The sequence below is a fragment of the Mandrillus leucophaeus genome, unplaced genomic scaffold (genome assembly GCF_000951045.1).
Source record: "Mandrillus leucophaeus isolate KB7577 unplaced genomic scaffold, Mleu.le_1.0 Scaffold143, whole genome shotgun sequence".
Classification (NCBI taxonomy): domain Eukaryota; kingdom Metazoa; phylum Chordata; class Mammalia; order Primates; family Cercopithecidae; genus Mandrillus; species Mandrillus leucophaeus.
In genome coordinates, this window is record NW_012101399.1 from 2,604,073 (window position 1) to 2,628,855 (window position 24,783).

Here is a 24,783-nt window from a genome sequence, read left to right on the forward strand (position 1 = left end):
GTTTCAGAGCCTTGTCATTTCATCAATCAGAGCTATTCCATCTGCTGAAATGCTGACAAATCCAGCTGCTTTGTCACTTCTAATCAATTTCATTAATGTCTCCACGTTCTGTTTCAATTAGCGGCCTATTCTTTGCACTGTTTGATGACTTGATACTACCTACTGTCTGCAGATTAAAAATCAAATTACAAATTGCTTTGTCTTTGACATTAAAAATCCTTCCTTCTTTACCAAATCATTTCTATTTAGCACATTTACCCCTCTTAAGTTAAATTATGCTCTACCACATTGTGAAGTAAGGGGTTCAACTGTTGTACAATAAATGGATCCAAACTGGGATGTTCTTCTTGACATTCACTTAATCCTTCTGCCCTCACTCAGAATTCAATCTTCTTTCATCTAAGTCTTTCCATTGTTGTGATTTTTTTCCACACATTACTTTGAACACCTACTTGAAGTGTTATTTAGCTGGTTATAATCTTCACTCATTTTTTTAGTTCATCAGACACAATACCAACATTTTCTATTTTCTGCAATTCTTGACTTAGAAAACTGTCAAAGAAGAACCAGTTGGACAAAATCATCCTGTTGCTGATTATATTACTACCCAAACCCAAACAATGAGGAAGTAGCTTTTGAATGTAATTTTTCAAGTAGATATAATACCTCTTCACTGTTTCCTGTCTTTCTCTAAAAATCAGTCTATGCTTACTTATTTTCATTGTATAGAATTGTACAAATTTTTACTTTTGTAAAAAAAAATTCAGAAATAGCATTGAATTTTGACTGTCCTTTCCCATGCTTTGTGTCATAACTGACAGCATGGAGCTTTAGTAGCCTAAAGCAATACAGCAACAGTGCTGTGGGTCATGTTTTTAACTTTAATGACAATCTGTAATTGCCTGCAGCCTGCCTCATTTCTGGCCCTGCTGATTTCTTGAGGACCTGTGATAACACAGCTCCAACTTGGTTCTCTAATCTGGCTCGCGTCCTCTTTTATGTGTTTTTTATATTTTTTCAGGGTTATCAGTCTTATCATAAAGTAGTCAGAGTCTACAACTCTACCTCGTTCTTCAGGGCATTCCAAAAAATTAGAATTTCCTTCTATCCTGCAAGCTTTCACAACCGTCTGCTTTTTCCTGTGGCTGGGAGTGGTGAGAGTTTGAATAGCAGCAGCTTTGCTACAAATTGAACTGTCTGATACCAACCACGAAATCCCCTTTAGCTTTAATCTTTTTTAGACATTTGAAATTTTCAAAATACTGCTTGTCAGGGTAAGTTCCCTTTGCCTCTAGTATAGCTGGTTCACATTTGACTTGCACTTAAAAGATGTTGCAGTTATTTCATTCTTCTTAGAAATATTATCATCCTTGATTGTTTACAGAAACATAAGTGTGTTCATTTATTCAAACAAATGGTTTTTGACCACCAATTATGTGTTAAACATTGTCTTAGAAGGTACTAGAATTCAACAAGGAACAAAGCCTCCATCTCATGGAGGCACAGTGGTTGAGATAGACATGATTACTAGAGAGAGAAAGGGGGCCTATGACATTACCACTAAACAAGGAATCAGCATAAAGTAAGAGCCAGGTGGATGTGGTGGCAAACAGGCTGGGAAAGAGGATGTCAGGGGCCAGAATCCCTTGTTCAAATCCTGCCCCCTCATTGATTAGCTGAAACCTTAGGAAAGTTCATTAACCTCACTGTACCTCATTAGCCTCATTGATAAGATCGAGACAGTAATGGTTCTACCTCAAATATTTGTTGTGAAGATCAAATAACTTAATACTGTAATGCCTTAAAGCAGTGTCCAGCACATAAAAAAGTGTTATCAAGTATTTGTAAAATTAAAAAAAAAAACCAGATAGTAGGAAAGCATTATGATCTGTGAAGTATATTTTGCTCTGGGAGTTCATTGCAAGTGTGCCTCGGCTAGTGTAGGAGGAGTCAAGGACACTCTTTAGATCTGAAGGAGCAAGGATAGCCACTACAGAGTGAAAGAAAAGAGAATAGAGTGGTGTCTGTATAGCTAGAACTTAAAATGCCCATGAAAGACAACTAAAAATATCAGGGCAACAGTAGGGAACAACTTGAAAAGATTGGGACTTTAAAATTCCAGAAAGCCGGAGGTCAAGAAGAGACATATTAATAATGTAGAAAACTATAAACATCATGGATAAAACAGAATAATATCCCAAAATGCGAAAATGTAGACGATCCCTTAGGTACTTGAAATAGTAAATACAGCCAATAGAAGAAAGTACAGTCGCTTCCCTGATTGTAAAAGTAAGAAGTTAATTTCCCAATGAAGTAACACAGATTCAAAATAAACTGTGGCTTCCTGGAAAAACAAAAACAAACAAACAAACAAACAAACAAAAACTAAGGTATTCTGGAGATATATCCCTACTTTTGAAGGAGGTGCACCTCCCCCAACCTCAAAAAGAAAAAAAAATAAACTGATAGAGTTGGAAGAAAAGATCATTCTTAGAATAGCCGCTCTTCTCTTATCAAGTCTTCTTAGCAGTTTCCAGGAACAAAATACAACTTTGTGGTTTATACAATCCACACTGCCTACATAGAGAGAGATGGCAACAGCTTAAGTGTTGCCCTTCCAATCAGTGATCTAAAATAGACTTCATATTCTACTCCAGGGTATTATTCTATTTCCATTAGATTGAATCACATGAAATTGCCATTTTTGTAAGTCAAAAATGATTGAGTAACAGCATTTTCATATGGTTAAACCTAATATATGTTATGGGAAATTTTTAGTTTGTTGTGATGTTTTTTGCTGAAAGATAAAACCACAAGAGCTGCAAATGTGCTCTCAATTTCCCAATGAACAGTAAAGTAATGCAGAGCTTACCATTTCATGGTGAAAGATTATGCACATGCTCCAGTTGCTGGAAAATGTGTCTCCTTATAGAAAGCAAAACTGTGCCTCTTTATAAATTCTGCCCATTAGTACCAGTTCTTTTCTCTGAAGTACCTGAAATAAGCAATATTTCTGTCCCACTAGAGAATCCTGGATACTTCACACATTCTCTAGTCTTTCCAGTTATGTGTCATCAGCACATGTGATTAGCACGTCCTCCATATTTTAACTCTAGTCCATGAAACAGCACTCTAGGTACACTATGTCAGCTGGCTGAGATTCAGCCTACTCACAGAAGCATTCTGTTTACACAGCTTTCTGTAACTCCTTAGCCTTGGGATACCATATACAGATATGGCATGTATATCAGAAAAATACTTCGCATTATTTTAAGGATAGGCATTATGATTTGAGTACCACAATTTTGTGAAGACATTGAATCTATGTCACCATTTCAATCATGCAAGAGGGTGGCATGGTGGTTTGAGACAGTTGGTCACTGTATCTGGAGTGAACACTTTGGCCACAAACAATAGAAAATAGTAAGACATGGTGGCTACCCAAAGGATTACAAATCATTCTACTATAAAGACACATGCACACGTATGTTTATTGTGGCACTACTCACAATAGCAAAGACTTGGAACCAACCCAAATGCCCATCAATGAAAGACTGGATAAAGAAAATGTGGCACATATACACCATGGAATACTATGCAGCCATAAAAAAGGATGAGTTCATGTCCTTTGCAGGAGCATGGATGAAGCTGGAAACCATCATTCTCAGCAAACTAACACAAGAACAGAAAACCAAACACACTATGCTGTCATTCATAAGTGGAAGCTGAACAATGAGAACACAAGGACACAGGGAGGGGAACATCACACATGGGAGCCTATTGGGGGGTGAGGGACTAGGGAAGGGATAGCATTAGGAGAAATACCTAATGTAAATGACGGGTTGATGGGTGCAGCAAACCACCATGGCATATGTATACCTATGTAACAAACCTGCACGTTCTGCACATGTACCCTGGAACTTAAAGAATAATAATTTTTAAAAAAGATGTTTCAAATTACCTCACATAGCAAGATCCATGGAGACAGATGGTTCAGCAGCTACATAATGTCAGGATGTAGGATGGTATCTCTGAAATCCTCTTGGTTCTCTTTTATTGTCACAAGATGGCTGCAGCAGCTCTGATAACCTTGCCCTTGCATGACAACATCTAAAGCAGGAAGCAAGGAGAGAGAGAGAAGGAAATAATGTCTTTATTACCTAGTTGCCTTCTTATCAGGAAGGACAAACTTTGCCAAGTATCTCTTACAACTCATTGACCAAAATGAACCACATGTCTATACCCTACACCAACGGTTGTCAAAGTGCGGTTCCTGGACCAGCATCATCCTCACCTGGAAATTTGTTAAAAATGCAAATTATCAGATCCAGCCCAAACATACTGAATTAGAGACTCCAGGGTTAGCGCCTAGAATTCTGGATTGCAACAAGTTCTCCAGGTGATTCTGATGCACACTAAGTTTTGAAAGCCTCTGTCCCAATCTCTGACAAAGTAGAATCATATCTTAATGACTGGCTTGGACTAATCATTATTCATCCAGTGGAACTGGGCAAATTATTGCCTAAGTTAAAATTGGGCTTTGATGGCCATAAAGGGAGAAGAGGAGAGCAGCAGTGAGGATTGGCCGTGAGATAAAAAAAGGAGGAGCAAGAGTAGAAACAGAAATAGGAGCAAGGGAGCCAAAATTATCATGGTAATAAGAACTAGCAGATCTTAAATCAATCTGAGCCTGTTGCTTGAGGAACATCTAAATAATTACTGAATTTTGCAGATTATAGCGAGCTAGTAGAACTAATAAAGTGCTGGAGAAAATCAGCATTCTAATGAAAAACAGACTTGATTATTCTACTTCAAATGTAATTTAAGAGTACGATAAATACTATACCATAACACATTTACCAAAAAGTGATACGCATTGCAAAAATCAGTAGCTAGTTAGAACTTCAGTAAAGTGCCAGATTTCATACACAGTGTATGAGGTGGGATAAAGAATGTCATTTAGGTAAATGCAAATTAGTGGTCTTGTGTCTCATTCTACTGATAAAGAATTAGTTTTACTTCTGTCACACGTTATTAGAGAATGCACAAAGTTGAATTTCCAATCATCCATAGCTATGCTGCCCAACACAGTAGCCACTAAGCACAGATGGCTACTGAGCACTTGAAATCTAACTAGTATGAATTGAGACTTGCTATAAATATAAAATGCAACCTGGGTTTCAAGGCATAATACAAAAACAAGACTATAAAATACATCATTAATGATTTCTATATTGATAACATGTTGAAATGACAATATTGTGACCTATTGAGTTAAATAAACTGTATCATTAAAATTAATTTCATCTTTTTTCTTTTTACCTTTTCAGTGTGGCTCCTAGAACATTTTAAATTACATGTGTGATTTGCACTACATTTCTATTAAGTAGCACCCATAGTTTATATCTTTGATTTGTAAATTTACTTCAATTAATTCATGAAACCTTTTTCAAATACCAATCAAGCAAGTTTTTAAAAATGTAGGTGAAATTTGCAGTTGTCTATGTGCCCATGTCATAGGATCTGAGAGATTCTGATGGGAAAACACTCCATCCACGAGTTATTACCTTCAAGAGTTAACATATTTAAATTAACCACATTTCCCTATCTGCACTAATATATAAATGTAGTCATGAGAAGACTAATATATTAAGTATACATAAACTGGGAATGAGAAAAGACTTTCCAAGATCTCAGTTTTTTATTTGTTCCCTTTCCTAAAAAAAAAAAAAAAAAATTCATCTGGCCAAGACCAAATACAGTCAACATGTTGACCCAATGTCAGGTTCTCACGTCTCCTTTTGTGATAATTTATGCAGCCACTTTTTTAAAAAAGAGGTATTTCTTATCCTTCACAGATACTACAATGGTACATTCTTGTGGTAGCATTAGGGTAATATCTAATAATGGATCTATTTGGTGCTGGTGTTGAGAAAGATAATGGTTCATTCAATATATGGATAAGAAATTCCTTAGCAAATCGTTCAGGTGGTTTTCTTGCTTCCAACAAAATTGAAGCAAAAACTTAATTGTTTCTCACTGAGGATTTATTTTTAAATGTTTTTAAGGAAAAGTCACTGAGTAATTTTTTGCATATAATTCAAAAGTTGTTCAAAAAATTCAGTGACATTGCCATAACAATATTTTTTCCAATGACAGTCTCTTTGTTTGTGTGAACAAGGTTTGTCAGCATTTCCATCTATAAAGTGAAAAATTGAGTATTATTGATGCTTTAGCATCAATGTGTGCCATTTTGCCATTAAGTGCTATACATTAAAAGAAACTAAAGCCCCATACATCTCCTTTTAAAACGCATTTCAAATAAAATTATAACGTTTATGTTTAATAGTTACCAAAATTTGTCATATATTTATGTCAAGTCCATGACAATAGCACTTTCCACTGGAGGGGAGGGTCATTTTAATTTGGAGCCTTATGGAAATTTTTTTAAATGTTAAACTATAATTAATAAACATGCTTTTGTTGCAGAAAAATATAAAAAGGTAATTAATAAACCTAAAATGATGTGGAAGAAATAAAATGAAAGTAAGAGTTCCAGAAGAAGAAGGAATAATGTAAAATGTCCAACTGCTAGAAGAGAGTTTGTTTATTTCTTCAGTGGATAATGGCAGGTAGGTATCAAGTCTCATCGTCTCTGGTTTCATTACACTTATTTAATAATCTACTAGCTTTATTTTAAGATATCAATGTATGTAACATGTAGAAAATTACATTATTTGAAACCACTTAAACTTATGTTGGAACATTTTAGATGTCAACCTAAAAATATACAAAGTGAAACAGAATTTTTCTAAATTATGTATGTAATTTATGCATGTAATTTATGTATGTAATTTTTCTAAATTATGTGTGTAATTTTTCTAAATTACATTAGAGTGTATGCGAGGGGGAAAGCTTGAAGAATACTTGGTTCTCAACCTTGCCTGAATCAAAGCGATGAATGCCCAGACCCCAGACTTCATGAAAAATGAAGTCAGAATCTCCAGAAGCAAACCTTCCCCCATCCTGCCCACCCTCATGAAATTAACAGGCAGCCAGAGTTAAGAACCACTGCCATAGGGTGTTTTAGTGTCTCCTCTCACATTCCTCCAGCACAGAAAGGGTCTGAGAAAGACGACAGGTGCAGGACAAGAAAAAGAGGAAATCCAAAAGAGAAGAATAAGCAGAGAAAAACAGCAGGAAACAAAGGGCATTGAAAGCCATCTCATCCCAATTTTGCCACAGGATGACTCCACCTCTAATCAATAACAACTTAATTATTACTGGTGACTCTCAGAAAGTTTTATTCCTTTTTTGTATTATTGTAATACTTTACAAAGTAAATGTTCAGTAGATGTCATTTGAATAAATTAATTCCTGTTGCTTATCTGATAATAAAACGTCTTTTATCTAATGAATATTGATTCTCACCATTTTTATGCCAGTTCCTCCTCCACAATCTTCTTTATATTCAGTCCAAGAGAGTGGCCACATCCTCGTTTCAGGCTTATTGCTACAAGCACTAAGAACTTGGAATAGATATTTTTCTCTACTCGTTAGAAAGAAAATGCCTGCTACTTTGCTACAGCATATTTCATTTTAGGGGTCCACGATGATGCATCTCATACATGTATTTTAATTCATCCTTTTTATTTTCCTTTTTAACCACTTTGTAAGTGGTAAATTGCATAATTCTCTTTTGCTGACATCACTGAATTCTGACACTCCATAAGTAATTGATACTGTTGTTTTCATCCCTTGGATGTTGACATTTGTGGCAATTCCTTTAAATAATAGCTCACCTGTGGGTACTGAATAATCCTACATAGCCTTCAAAGGCTGCCAGAGTTGCTTCCTTGAAATTTTACCGTTTTATGAACAGATGTGAAATCCTCAGTAAAGTCCTGAGTTTCTTTATATTTATTATTTTGGAAGTCATTCCCAATTTGACAAGTTACAGTATACATATGCTATGAATGCTCCCTTTCAGTTCATGTAAGCACGATGCTGATGACAGCAGCCAAAATATTTCCTCATTAGAGGAAAACAATTTATTGTGAAGTACATTTCACTGATTTCATACAAAACTTTTCAAGAAAAAAAAAAATAGAATGCCCGTAAAGCAGTCAGCATATGCCTCCTCATCATCACAAACCTCAAATAGGCAAATACTTTAAAGACATTATTGAATCTAGGTGTCTGAACTTGTTATTTTGAAGACAAACCCCAAACCAGTAAGCAGAATTTCTAGACATAATTGATACTTTAATTTCTTATCTGAAAAATTTGACAAGAGCCACTGTGTTTACTAACCCCTAATCCTCTCTTTGGAGACCTTCATTGTTCATACAAATGGCTCTGGTGTTCAAGACTCCTCAAAAGTTTTCATCAGCTGGGTGTGGCGGTGCGTGCCTGCATTCCCAGGTAGGTAGAGGATCGCTTCAGCCAGGAGTTTTAATCTAGCCTCAAACTGGGCAAGGTAGAGAGACCCCATCTCTGTTTAAAAAATGTTTTCATTAATCACAATAACTTGGGGATAATATCAAGCTGTTGGTTTTGTCTACCTTTTTTTTCTGAAGGCTCACGTTTCATGCCAGACTTCATTAACAAGAGAGATATTAGAGAATCAAGGCAGCCTATTTAATTACATAGAAGTGGCAAATTGGCTGAAAGGTTTTCAAGTAACCTGAGTTTGATAGATAACTGCAACTCCAAGCCCTCGCTTTCATTTTCTACATTGTCTGCATCCAAATGTTGCCAGATCTAAATGAGTTTATTCCTCTTTCTATTCCCACAGCCTCTGCCCCTGTGGTCCAGGCTCTGCACCCGTCACTGAGACGTTCGTGACAACTGCTGACAGGTGTCCTTGCCTTGGGCTTTTCTTCTCTCTGATTTGTTCTCCTCCATGCTGTTGCTTATGTTATCTTCACAAAGCATGGCTCTGATCATATAATTTCCGTTCTTAAAAAGTTTCAAAGACTCCTCACTGCATACAGGGCCAAACCCAAACTCCCTTGCCTGGCTTACAAAACCGTAGGTAGCTGGGTTCCCTGCTTATCAGATTTAACATTCATTTGCTAGGCATTCATGTAAACACCAAGGTTACAAAAAGCACCAAGAATATTAAGCATTTATTGGTATTAAGGGGAAAAAAGAATAAAATATGATTCTCCCAGAAAAAGTTCTCACTAGCTGGGAGGCAGACACATCAACAAACACCACGCTACAATTCAGTGAAGACACGTAACAAACTCTGTAGAGCACCATGGAGTAGCACGAAGAAGAGGTTGCTTCTACTCTTGGCCTTAATGCCCACTTATATTCCACCCTCTTGTCCCCAACACACCACAGACAGAAATGCTCCCCTCAAGCCATCTGGGCCAATCTGCAATCCTTAAAGGTACCAGCACTTTCCTACTCTGTGCCTTTGTTCATTAGTCCTCTTCATCTGGAAGTGTTTCCCTCTGCCTCCTTCCTGTGAGCACTTCCTCTTCCAGCTCTGATCAAATCCTAAATTCTCTATTAGATTCTCAGATTTTCCCAACTAGATTAATCCTCCCCCTCATTTCTTCACTGTGTATTTAGTGTCATTGAAATCACAACATCTTATATTACTACTTAGGGAGTCTTTTTCCCCCACTAAATTTTGAAGACCTTAAAAGTAGGGATTACATGGTTTTTTCCTTATGTTTCCCATGGCTCCAAGAGGTTTGCTTATGACTAAATAATTCCCAAGACATATTTATGATATACAGTGGGTGCTTTCCAATAGGACCTTAACAAAGTAGTACCTGATATGTTGTGTATTCTTGTTGAAAGTTTACATCACTGTTGTAGAGAAATAGAAACACTTTTACACTGTTGGTGGGAGTGTAAATTAGTTCAACCATTGTGGAAGACAGTGTGGCAATCCCTCAAGGTTCTAGAACTAGAAATACCATTTGACCCAGCGATCCCATTACTGGGTATATACCCAAAGGATTATAAATCATTCTACTATAAAGATACATGCACACGTATGTTTATTGCAACACTATTCACAATAGCAAAGACTTGGAACTAACCCAAATGTCCATCAGTGGTAGACTGAATAAAGAAAATATGGCACATATATACCATAGAATACCATGCAGTCATAAAAAAAAGATGAGTTCATGTCCTTTGCAGGGACATGGATGAAGCTGGAAACCATCATTCTCAGCAAACTATCACAAGGACAGAAAAATCAAACACCACATGTTCTCACTCGTAAGTGGGAGTTGAACAATGAGAACACATGGACACAGGGCGGGGAACATCACACACTGGGGCCTGTTGGGGGGTGGGAGACTGGGGAAGGGATAGCATTAGGAGAAATACCTAAGGTAAATGTCGAGTTGACGGGTGCAGCAAACCAACATGGCACATGTTTACATATGTAACAAACCTGCATATTGTGCACATGTACCCTAGAACTTAAAGTATAATAATTAAAAAAAAGTCTACATTATTGTGTTCTATGTCATATTAAGATTTAGTTTCAAATACGTACTAGAGGTTTTTTTTTTTTATCATTTCTCTGACTAGATTGCAAGGTAGTTCTCTTTTAGCCAGTAACATACTGTGGGGGAAAAAAGAAAGACAATGTGTCTTTTCTCTGTGCTCTGCAACTGCATATTTCCTTGGCTATGTCTCTCTCTGATGATCCTTGATCCAAATGGTGATGCTGTATCTATAGTAGACACTGAGCCACAAAGCAGCCACAATTATAGAGATTGGTTGGCAGAGAAAAAAAAAAAGTTTTCATTAAATACTTGCTAATTAAGTGGCATGGGTAAATTTCAGGTTTGTGAATTACTACCATCTTTTGTTTTGGATAGAGGTATTCTTGGTCTCTGTAACACAGAAGCTGTGTCTATGCAATGACAAAATAGCCATCAATTAAGTTTTTGAAAAAAAAATCAATTCTCAATCCAATAGAAGAAAAAAATCAAATAGGTTTTTGGACTCACATAGACAATGCAGTTGGCTACCTTTGACTTTTTCCTTTTCATCTTCGTGCTTTGTTATCTTGTAGACAGGAAACATTTTAGGGGTAGCTACAGGGTTTCATACTAAACTCTGCTGGATACAAGAAGAATATGCTAAGACCTTCAGCCTTCAAGATTACTCAGTATTTAGGAAGATAAAATAAATACATAAAAAACTGAAGTGAATTCATCATTGTCAAATATTATAATGCAAATATATCACAAAAGAGCACCTCACAGACTGATTTCTAAATATTATCCATAATCAAAGCTGTATACTTAAGCTGATGGGAACACTGCTATGAATGATGTGTCCAGCAGTATGGGCTAGCAGACCAATGGGAAGTCCAGTTTAAATGAGGAAGAGATTTCAATTGGGAAACTAACTTTTGTTAAGCTTCAAAGTTGTATCTGTATCACCTCCAGATTGTACAATCCCTTAGATTTACCTGTAGTGTTTGGAAAGATGCAGGTACAATTTGTGACCAGAAAGAAAATGGTATTACAGTCAGATCACCACAAATACTCATGGGGTCCCGATAACGGTGTGTAGAATGTTTCTTTACTTTTTTCTGCCCATCATCAGCAGCCTATACCACATACCTCACTGAACACCCTTCTTCCAGTCTTCTGCTTCCTCTTCCCTCTCAGCCTCTTCCACAACTCGCTCAGTCTTTTCTGCCTCTATGCCATCTGCAATGAGTCCCAGTTTTCACAGCATTGAACTTTGCTTCTGTTTTGACCATAGATTAGCGAAAGCAAGCCTTCCTGTGGGTTGCTGGTGAAGACTTCATTTCAGACGTTGCAAGGTGGTGGCCCCCCCGGTTGAAACCAGCCTACTAGCATACTTTGTGTTGGCCTACACAGTGTGTTACTGTGTTAAATTTGTTGCCATTTTTAAAAATCAGGAAATATTCAGCTTCTTTCTTTATTAGAATATCCACATTCCAACAAGAAAATCGACAGCTCGCCTTTAGATGGATATATGCTTTTTTGATTCCTCAGACTGGAGCATCTGTGAGACAAATAAAACTTTATTGTTAGTGACCACCTCTCCTAGTATAATACAGACTCATTATGTTTTTTTAAAAATCCCTGTCTCTACTCTGCCTTTCTGAAGACCTTCCCAAGGTCTTCCACAGTGATTGAATAACACACACTTATTTTGTCAAATGACTAGATTACCACAGAAGTAGTTACTATGTGATGTACCAATCACTTACTAATGTGTGTTGAAACAAATGCATCCTTCACAGGGGGAAAAAAAGGTGAATGCTGGAAAAACCTAAATCTGTAAATACTTTTTACTTTCTTTTCAGCCTCCAGAATAAATTTCAAATCCTCAGACTGAGGGAATGCAAAGCCCTTCACCTGTGACTTGCTGTCACTCGAGAATTAACTTCCATCTCCACTGCTACCACCCTAGTCCTGATTAGCTGCAGTAAATTCCAAGAGATCTCCTTAATTTGTGTATTTTCCCTCCACACTCAACAGTTCCTTCTCCACACAGCAGTCTAGGTGTTCTTTCTGAAATGTAATGTAGATAACATCACTCCTCTGCATAAAACCCCCCAGTGGTGTCCCATTGCATTTAGAATAAACTCCAAAATGTAGCCATAATCCTCAAGAACCCATGTGATCTTGCTTTCATCTGTCTCTGCCCTCAACTATTATCATTCTCACCACTGGCCACGGCTATTCTGCCACACTGGCCTTCCTGTCCATCCAACAAGCCTGTTTTTTCAATGGCCTTGCAGCTCTCTCTCCCTAGGCCATCTCACAGCTAGATCCTTCTCCTTCCAGTTTCACATCAAATTTCACTTCAGAGAAGTCTTTCCTGACCTACCCATTCTAAGGTAACTTCTCCCAATCTTGTCACTTCTTATTTCATTCATTATTTCATTTTTATTGTATAGTACCCCTCATCATTATCTTATTTGTGTACTTACGTATTACCTGTGTCCACTCTCTAAAATGCATGCTAGGCTTGGGTGCCTAGTCTGCTTGTTCAGCTCTGCATGTCCAGAGCCTAGAGCAGCCCTGGGAATATAATAGATGCTCATTGTTTAAAGTTTGCACCCTACACCTTGTTCACCAAACTGAATAATGTTTTTCCCCTAAAAATTTCCCTACTATTTCCCATCTCTCTGCATTTATTTACTCATGCTACTCTCTTAGCCAAAACTTCCCTTTGCCAGTTTCTCTCATTGTCTAAATTCTTCCTGTCCTTCAAGACTTAACTTGAATATCATTTAATTCATGAAAATTTTGCTAACTCTTTAAACTAGTTTTGCTGCCTCCCTCCTCTAAACCTTTATGGCATTCCTCTTATCTTTTTGATGTGCCATTTAGTAAATTATGTCATATATTTTAATTATGCGTATAGCATTTTATTCCCACCTCAAAATGTTTAACCATTTGTCTCATTTATCTAGCACCTAGGACAGCGGCTTGCCTTACTCAGACACTCAGTAAAGTAGTTTTATAATAAATAAGTTGAACAGATAGATAAATTCTACTCCTAGAGACATAACTCTATGAGAAATGAATAAGGTACCTAAACTTCATGGTCATGGAAGATGTTCAATTCATCACCAATTATTTGAAAGACAGAGAAAATAAACAATTTCCTTCAGATTTTTCTATCACTGACTTTAGTAACCTTATTCATAATTTTTAGTGCCTTAGAAGCCAACAAGTTTTGTGTCCCAACTATAAGGAAATTCTTTTTTAAAAAATTAGCAAGTGACTCTCAGAAATGCCAATAAATAACAACAACAACAACTTGCAGAGCCGCCTGCGTGGATGTTGCCAGGAGCAACTTACTGACTAAATCAATTAAGTTATATTGAAGTAGTTAGTCAAAGATCTTCATTTCTATCTTGGCACAAGAACAAAAATGTGGAACACAATATCCAGATGGCAAGTAAACAACATCGTTGTCATTTTCAAGTAGAAAAAGTAAAATTAGGTTTCTGCAGAAACATGGGAAATATTAGGGGAATGAAGAATACCTTATAAGACAATCTTGACCTCATGTAAACCACATGTTACAGAAAATAGCAAGTATGGAATCTGTCTCTGACACTTCTGAATTTATTACTTAATAATAACAACTAAATTTTAAAGCACTTTGTATACATCAGGCACAGTTCAACGTTCTTCTTTATATATACCAATTCATTTATTTTTTAACTTTTATTTTAAGTTCAGCATGTGCAGTTTTGTTTTATAGATAAATTCATGTCATGGGAGTTTGTTGTCACCTAGGTATTAAGACTAGTACCCATTTTATGGGTACCCAGATTATTTTGTCACCCAGGTATTAAGACTAGTACCCATTATTCATTCTTTCTCATCCTCTCCTCCATCTTATGTGTTCATGTATTCTCATTATTTAGCTCCCACTTATAAGTGAGAACATGCAGTATTTGGTTTTTTGTTTACTGCATTAGTTTGCTAGAGATAAAGGCCTCTAACTCCATCAATATTCCTGCAAAGGACATGAGTTCAATATTTTTATATCTGCATAGTATTCCATGGTATATATGTATCACACTCTCTTTATCCAGTCTCCCATTAAAGGGCATTTATGTTGATTCCATGTCTTTGCTATTGTGAATAGTGCTGCAGTGAACATGCATATGCGTGTGTCTTTATAATAAAATGGTTTTCATTCCTTTGGATATATACCCAGTAATGGAACTGCTGGATCAAAAGCTAATTCTGTCTTTAGGACTTTGAGGAATTGCCACACTGTCTTCCACAATGATTGAACCAATTTACACTCCCATCAAAAAGGAATAAGCATTCCTTTTTCTCTGCAACCTTGCCAGCATCTGTTGTTTTTTGACTTTTTAATAATAGCCATTCTGACCAGTGTGAGATGGTATCTCATTGTGGTTTTGATTTTCATTTCTCTAATGGTCAATTATGTTGAGCTTTTTGTCATACAGTTGTTGGCCACATATATCTTCTTTTATCTCTTCTTTTAAAAATTGTCTGTGCATGTCCTTTGCCCACTTTTTAATGGGGTTGTTTGGGTTTTTCTTGTAGATTTAAATTCCTTATAGATTTTGGATATTAGACCTTTGTCAGATGCATAGTTTGCAAAAATTTTCTCCCATTCTGTAGGTTGTCTGCTTACTCTGTTGATAGTTTATTTTACTGTGAAAAAATCTCTTTAATTATATCTCATTTGTCAATTTTTGCTTTAGTTACAATTGCTTTTAGTGTCATCAACATGAAATCTTTGCCCATTTCTATGTCCAGAATGGTATTGCCTAAGTTGTCTTCCAGAGTTTTTATAGTTTTAGGTTTTACATTTAAGTATTTGACCCATCTTGAGTTGATTTTTGTACATATACCAATTCATTTAATCAGCCAAAAAAACTATAAATATTATTACTATTTTATTATTATTTTGCTAATATCATATTACATTATGGGATAGATATTATCACCTTATCGTCATCTCCATTTAATGGTTGAGGAAATAAGGCACAGAAAGGTTCAGCCCTTGTCCAAGGTCACCCAGCTGGTCAGTGGTAGCTCTGGGAGGTGAATCCAGTTAGTCTGACTCCAGAGTCCACACCCTAATCATTTCACTGTCATTTTTCTCCAGTTTGTTCTATAATTTTTCCAAAATATTTCATTTACCTAAAGCAAGCCTATGTCTTTTCACAGTTAAGATAATGGATTTGCTAAACCCATAGAAGAAAGTTCACTGCAAAATTTCAAAGATGATAAAAAACACCTTTCTCTTCTGCTATGGGACCTTTGGGAACTACACTGGCAGTGAACCAAGAACCTTGGTTCACTTGAGAACATCCCACAAACGAAGGAGCAGCATAGCATATATGCCCCAAATTTCCTCATAGTCTTATTCTGAACAACTTCCAGCAGCATAGGAAGAACCAGTCTGCATCGAGACAGGCTCTTGTGTTTTAATTTGGGCTGCCTTGAAAAAAAGAAGAAAAAGAAAAAGAATCTGGACAGGCCCAGTGAAATCACTCTTTTCTGTAAGGACTACTTCCAGATTGGAGAGTGCATTAGTCCATTTTCTCACTACTGATAAAGACATACTGAGACTGGGCAATTTACAAAAGAAAAAAGGTTTAATGGAGAACTCACAGTTCCACATGGCTGGGGAAGTCTCACAATCATGGCAGAAGGCAAGGAGGAGCAAGTCACAACTTCTGTGGATGGCAGCAGGCAAAGAGAGCTTATGCAGGAAAACTCTCGCTCATAATAACCATCAGATCTCGTGCAACTTACTCACTATCATGAGAACATCACGGGAAAGACCTGCCCCCATGATTCAATTACCTCCCACCAGGCCTCTCCCACAAGACATGGGAATTCAGGATGAGATTTGGGTGGGGACAGAGCCAAACCATATCATTCCACACCTGACCCCTCCCAAATCTCATGTCCTCACGTTTCAAAACCAGTCATGCCTTCCCAACAATCCCCCAAAGTCTTAACTCATTTCAGCATTAAATCAGAAGTCCACAGTCCAAAGTATCATCTGAGACAAGGCAAATGCCTTCCACTTATGAGCCTGTAAAATCAAAAGCAAGTTAGTTACTTTCTAGATACAATGGGGGTACAGGCATTAGATAAATACAACCATTCCAAATGGGAGATACTGGCCAAAACAAAGAGGTTACAGGCCCCATGCAAGTCCAAAATCCACTGGGGCAGTCAAATCTTAAAGCTCTAAAATGATCTTTGACTCTATGTCTCACATCCAGGTCACACAGATGCAAGAGGTTGGTGCCCACGGTCTTAGGCAGCTCCATCCCTGTGGGTTTGCAGGGTACGTCCTCCCTCCCAGCTGCTTTCACTGGCTGGCATTGAGTGTCTGTAGCTTTTCTAGGCACATGGTGCAACCTGTCAGTGGATCTCCCCTTCTGGGGTCTGGAGGACAGTGGCCCTCTTCTCACAGCTCCATTAGGCAGCGCCTCAGTAGGACTGCTGTGCGGGGGCTCCTTGCATATCTTCAAATACAACCTGATGTTTATACTAAATAAAAACTTTTCTACCATTATTATTGTTATCATTTCCCTTCTGCACTGCCCTAGCAGAGGTTCTCCATGAGGGCCCCACCCCTGCAGCAAACTTTTGCCTAGTCATCCAGGCATTTCCATACATCTTCTGAAATCTAGGCGGAGGTTCCCAAACCTCCATTCTTGACTTCTGTGCACCAGCAGGCTCAACACCATGTGGAAGCTGCCAAGGCTTAGGGCTTCTACCTCTGAAGTAACAGTCCAAGCTGTACCTTGGTCCCTTTTAGTCATGGCTAGAATGGCTGGGACACAGAGTGCCAAGTCCCTAGACTGCACACAGCATGGGGACCCTAGGCGGGGCCCATGAAACCATTTTCTCCTAGGCCCCTGGACCTGTGATGGGAGGATCTGCCATGAAGACCTTTGACATGCCCTGCAAACATTTTCTCCATTGTCTTGGCAATTAACATTTGGCTCCTTGTTACTTATGTAAATTTCTGCAGCCAGCTTGAATTTCTCCTGAGAAAATGGGTTTTTCTTTTCTATCACGTTGTCAGGCTGCAAATTTTCTGAACTTTTATACTCTGATTCCCTTATAAAACTGAATGCCTTTAACAGCACCCAAGTCACCTCTTGAATGCTTTGCTGCTCAGAAATTTCTTCTGCCAGATACCCTAAATCATCTCTCTCAAGTTCAAAGTTCCACAAATCTCTAGGGCAGGGGCAAAATGCTGCCAGTGTCCTTGCTGAAACATAACAAGAGTCACCTTTGCCCCAGTTCCCAACAAGTTCCTCATCTCCATCTGAGACTACCTCAGCCTGGACTTTATTGTCCATATTGCTATCCGGCTTTTGATCAAAGACATTTAACAAGCCTCTAGGAAGTTCCAAACTTTCCCACATTTTTCTCTCTTCTTCTGAGTCTTCCAAACAGCTCCAACCTCTGCCTGTTACCCAGTTCCAAAATCGCTTCCACATTTTCAGATATCTTTTCAGCAGTGCCCCACTCTACTCATGCCAATTTACTGTTAGTCCGTTTTCATGCTCCTGATAAAGACATACCCAAGACTGTGCAATTTACAAAAGAAAAAAGTTTAATTGGACTTGCAATTCCACATGGCTGAGGAGGCCTCACAATCATGGCAGAAGGCAAGAAGGAACAAGTCACATCTTACATGGATTTCAGCAGTCAAAGAGAGCTTGTGCAGGAAAACTTCCGCTTATAATAACCATCAAATCTTGTGAGATTTACTCGCTATCACAAGAACAGCACGGGAAAGACCTGCCCCATGATTCAATTACATCCCACAGGGTCCCTCTTACACCACATGGAAATTCAAGATGAGATTTGGGTGGGGACACAGCCAACCCATATCAGAGAGCAAAGTTGAGCCTAATAAGAAAGGTTTCTAGAGAAAGAATATTATGCTGTGTTTAAGAGAAACTACATTTCTACTTGAAGAAAGACTGTTTCTTTGGCAACTATAGGGACTATATTATAATACTCAGATGATGGCTTCCGTATGGTAGGTCTTTAACACTGTAGAGTAATAGTCCCCAACATTTTTGGCACTAGGGACCGGTTTTGTGGAAGACAATTTTTCCACAGAGGAGTGGGGGACATGGAGTAAGAAGGTGTTGGCGAGGAAGGTTTCCAGATGGAACTGCTCCACCTCAGATCATCAGGCATTAGATTCTCATAAAAAGTGGGCAACTTAGATCCCTCACATGCACTGTTCACAATAGAGTTTATGCTCCTATGTAGCTGCTGATCTGACAGGGGCAGAGCTCAGGTGGTAATGCTCTTGCTTGCAGGCTGCTCACCTCCTGCTGTGTGGCCTGGTTCCTAACAGGCCACAAACCAGTACCTGGTCTGGGGGTTGGTGACCAGGGATTGGTGACCCCTGATGTAGAGAGTAACTGTGAAGGCCTTGGGCCTTCAGAAATGGCTCTGCACAAAAGAACCCCATTAGACCAGTTCAGTGGACTCCTACAGACTCTTCCTGGGTCCTTTTCTTTCTTCGTTGTCAGCCCCTCTTTGTTCTCATCTAGGCATCTCCACACACTGACCTTCACACTGGTGTCCTCCTAGGTAACCTGATTTCCAAGCACCCTCACCTTATGTCTAACTTCAATCCTCCAGCATCTCATCCTCCTCATTAGCATAAGCAAGGGCAAGGTTTTGAAATCACACCTTGACGTCTACATTTTTATTCTTATTTTCTCTCATTAGAAACAAAAACGGCTTTCTACTTTGTTTCTCCAAGGGCTTTCTAACCTCCCCCCACCCCACCACCACATTAAAAAAGAAAAAACGGCCTGTATAACTGATTCTTCCCCTATAAAGTTTTCAGCCATATATAAATCACCACTCCAAGAAATATTATCTTAAACTTAAGGGTTTAATAAAATATAAATAGCTACCTTGAACTTTAGATTAAATTTTATTACTCTGAAAGAAGTATGCAAATTCCAAGTAACAACTCAAGAGAAAAAAAAATGAAAAAAAAGCCATTATTTTTTCAATTATTCCAAAGAACCTTATATCAAAGTCACTTTGATTTAAAAACTTCAAAGACACACAGATTTCATTTATTGAAGGGCCAACTAGTCAGTAATATTGATAAAATTATCCTTATCCTTAGAAGAGATTAACCCTGGATTTTAACCATCCTACAACTTCTTAAAGTGATCTTGGTCCATATTTGTCATCAGTAGCCAACTCCTTTGCTCTTGGATATTACATGCTAACTAATATTGAATAGGTCTTTATCTCCACCTTGAACATACTATTCTGAGACGAGACTAATTCCGGTCTCTACCAAGTTCAGTTTGTTCAATTTCATTAATGTATTCAGTTTAGTATGGATAATATATTTCAGAGAAAGACTAAAATTTACTCCTGCACTTAAATCTCTTTCTTTGTATAGCTTCTTTCTGCCTTTCCTTGCATATCTTCAAATATAACCTGATGTTTATACTAAATAAAAACTTTTCTAGCATTATTATTGTTATCATTAATGTTTTTATTGTTCACTTAATCCTTTTTACTTTCTTTCAAGCAGCACATATCTCCTTTTGCTGCACAACTAACCCAAGGTGTTATTTTATATGTACTGGCTTCAATTCCCACGTAATATCTCCCACCCTCATTGTAGCTTATACATATTAAATGTAATCTCCAGCATCTCCAAAAGTGTGTTTTGTCTCCATAAGACCGTGTCCTCTGATCTTCTTCACTTGCATTTATCCTTTTGATGGACTCATCAAGTCCAGGTTCTGGTCAAACCCATCTCTTTCACCCCTATTCCTCAGCACATTAGTTTCACATTTCAAACCAACTCCAGGCATCCCAAGTGGATGTCCAGCAACAACCTCAAACTCAAGAGGCTTAAAATTCAATACACTGTATTTCATCTTAAACAGAACCCTTTTACAACCATTTGATTTTAAATATTTAAGAATCAAAACTGAGAGATGTCTCTAATCTTCCCCCGTGGTTCTCTGATTTTCCATCTGCCACCTCTCAGAATCACCCTTTCATTTGTATTCCAATGGTTACTAAAGTCATATCCTTACCACTTTACACATGAACTGATTTTCAAGGACAGGTCTCCCCACTTCAATCCAGCCTGAATACAAAGCATGAGAAAAGAATACTTTCATTGGGTCACTCCCCATTCAAGAACCTTCAATGTTTCCCTACCTTTGACTGCACTACCACTACAGTGCCAACTCTACTGACTTTCAGATTCTCCATAAACTTAAGATGCTCTGGCTATGCTCAACTCATTCTCTAATTATCCACAATGTACTCTCTCATCTCTTAGGCTGTCTCCACACTGCCCTCCAAATCTTTTGCATGTATTACTGAGCTCTTAACTTCTACCTCCTTTCAGACTTATCTCAAATTCTACCTTTAGAAATCTTTTTCTGCTTATCCCAAATTCTACTATATTTATTCTTTGAATGGCTACTACATACTTAGTTGGCTTTTGTCACCAAATGCTCAAAGTTTCTCAGCTCCTCTTGCATGTTCTCGGTTGCCCCTAGGATGATGCCGCATTCATAACACTTGAAGTAACTCTTTTACAAATACTTTATAATCAAAGACTGGGTTAATCAGCACAGATTGTCTTCACAAGCAAGTGGACTCTGGGCACCCTCTAGGGTAAAATTGTTCATACAGTATATAACTTATTCTAGCTGTACAACCACTAACATCCAGCGATTCCTGCAAAAACAGAGGCTTTTCAAAATAAAGCTTCTGTTTTTGCATGCGTGGCCCTCCTTGATCCTATGTACACCAGCCTTCCAAACTGATATCTTTATCTACCCCTGCCCCCATCCTTTACCTTAAGCATTCAACTCAACTCAGAGTTCTCCTACTATTGTTTGAAATTAGTTAAATACTAAAATCAAACCATTAGAAAGTATGCAACAAAAAAATCTAACCTAGTATAAAAGAAATAATAAAAGCAAATATAACCAAATTAGTAAACGGAATCATATTAAAATTATAAATTAAATCCAAGAGCTGATTCATTGAGAAAAAAATTATAACAAATATAATTTTAGAAATTTAGACTGCATGTAAGTAAATGTAAAAAGCATAGAGAATAAACAATTGATAAGGTGAGTTTTACAATTATTTGAAAGTACTACATTTTTGTGGCCAAAAATCATATTAAAAAAAAGTTCAACATCACTGATCATTAGAGAAATGCAAATCAAAACCACAATAAGATAATCATACCACACTAGTCAGAATAGCTATTATTAAAAAGTCAAAAACTAACAGATGCTGGCGAGGTTGCAGAGAAAAAGGAAGGCTTTACACTGTTGGTGGGAGCATAAATTAGTGTGACAATTCCTCAAAGGCCTAAAGATAAAATTACCATTTGACCCAGCAGTTCCATTACTGGGTATATACCCAAAGGAATATACATCATCCTATCATAAAGACACATGCATGTCTATTAGGCATGCCATTTAGGCAACCTAAATGCCTATTAATGGTAGACTGGATAAAGAAAGTGTGGTACATATACACCATGGAATACTATGCAGCCATATAAAAGAATGAGCTCATGTCCTTTGCAGGAACATGAATGGAGCTAGAGGTCATTATTCTTGGCAAACCAATGCAAGAACAGAAAGCCAAATACCGCATATTCTCACTTATAAGTGGAAGCTAAATAACGAGAACACGGGGACACATAGAGGGGAACAACATGCACTGGGGCCTACCAGAGGGTGGGAAGATGCAGGAGATTAGGAAAAGCAACTAATAAATACTCAGCTTAATACCTGGGTGATGAAATAATCGGTACAACAAACCCTCATGACACATGTTTACCTATGTAACAAATCTGCACATTCTGCACATGTACCCCTGAACTTAAAAGTTAAACTTAAAAAAAAAGAAAGTATTATGTTTACCTCAATACCAACCCTTTCCAACCAGTTCAACTTCTCTCCTCTGCCTCTAGAATTGTAGCAGTTATGTTCCATCTTAGGAAAATTGAAAACATAGCCACTGCAATCTTTCTTTAGAAGCCTCATTTATCTAGATCTCAATGAAATGATAACATTGTAAAACAAATAAATAAATAAATGACTTAAAGGAAACCTAGTTAGAAGAAATCATTAAAAAATTGAATAACTTCAAAAAAAAGTAACTTCTGAAAATGATCCAAAGCAGCTAGTTTTATGGGTGAGTTCTTTCAAATCCTCATCCAACGTAAGCTCCAGAAAACAGAAAAAAACTGTAAAACACCCAATATATTTTAGGTAGCTAAACACTGTCCCATAATGAAATCTGACGGAAGAAAAAATATTAAAACTATAGTTTTGTTTTATTTGTAAATATAGATTCAATAATCCTAATTTTAAAAAAACCTAACCAACTGGATTCTATGGTGTATTGCAAAGAATGCCCAATAATCAAAGTAGAGTTTATCATAGCAATATAAATTGGGTTTATCACTCAGAAAATAATTCATATATTAGTTCCACAGATCCAATTGGAAAAAAATGAAAACTCAAATAATTTAAATCCATGCTTTAAACTAGGAAGAGAATAATTTCTTAAAATGAAAAATACGGCCAATCTTACAATAGCCAGCACTATACTGATAAATATGATGAAGACACACTTTTTTACTGTTAACATTCAACATGGTTCTGGAAGGTCTAGTCAGTACGTTAAAATTTTGAAATCAAAAGAAAGGGTAAACTTTAGGATGTAGAAAATAAAACCACCACCATTTGCATGTAATATAATTATACATCAAAAAAATACTGAAACCATAAATAGCAAAGTTCAGTAAAGCAGAAGAACTGTAGACAAAAACAGAAAGCTTTCCAATATATTAGCCAAAATTAGTTAATAAGTACTATGAAGAAAACATCCTAATCCCAAACGCAACAAAACATCTAAAATGCCCAAAACTAGACTTATTGAATAATTTCTGAGAGTACATCAATAAAATGACCAAACTTTATAGAAATATATTTCTTTAATTTTTATAAATGGAAAAACACCATGTTCTTCCCTGGTAAGAGCTGACATTAAAAAGATGCCATTCTTTCCAAATTAATTTGTAGATTTATTGCAAATTTAAAATTCAAATACCAATAAAATTTTTTGACTTGTCTAAATGATTCTAAGATTTATCTGGAAAAATAAAATATTGAGACCAGCTTTAAAAAAATTAAAGAAAAGAGTAATTAATAAGGATTTAGCTACTAGACATAAAAACTTTTATGAAACTACAATAATTTAGATGATGTGGTAATAGCACAGGCCTTGACAGATTAATACGACAGACTAGATAGTCCTGAAATAGGACTAAAAATATATAAAAACTTAATGAAGAATGATAAATGAAAAATCACATACCATAAAAATGTTGAAAGTAACATTGGTGAATATAAAACTGATTCAAAAGCGACAGAATATGTCACCAAGGAAAAAATACAGAGATTTAACTGCATAATATTTAAAATTTGTATATCACTGAAATAAAGCTTATCTAATGTAACATCAATGATATTTTAAAAGTTAACAACAAAACTCTTATCAGAAAACACCATAAAATTATTTAAAAGCAAATGGCAACCTTGAAAAAAAATTTGCAATACATGTAACAAGTTAATGACTTTACTGCATATAAAAATATTCACATATCAATAAGAAAAATAAGAATATTCTATGTTTTCCTTTCCTATTGCTGCTGTAACAAACTATCACCAATTTAGTGGCTTACACCACACAAATTTATGCTCTTACATTCCTGGCGGTCAGAAGTCTGAAAGCATTCTCACTGAGCTAGTCAAGATTTCAACAAGGCTAGCTTGTTCCTCGCTCTAGGAGAAAATCCTTTCCCTCCCGTTCCCAGTTTCTGCGGGCCACCTGCCTTTCTTGCCTTACAGCCTCTTCTTCCATCTTCAAAGCCAGCAATGTAATAATACAAATCGCCCTCCTGTGACCTCAGCTTCCTTTGTCAACTCTCCTGCTCTGACTCCAACTCTCCTGTCTCCCTCCAATAATGACTCCACCTAAATAATTCAGAATAATCTCCTCATCTCAAAGTCCTTAATTTAATCACATGTGCAAAGTCCCTTTTGCCATGTAAGCAAACATATCCATATGTTCAGGGACAAGATTGTGGACATCTTTAAGAGCCCATATTCTTTCTGGCACACATCAATAGAAAAATGGATAAAGAAGAGACAATACAGAGAATAAAAAACAAATA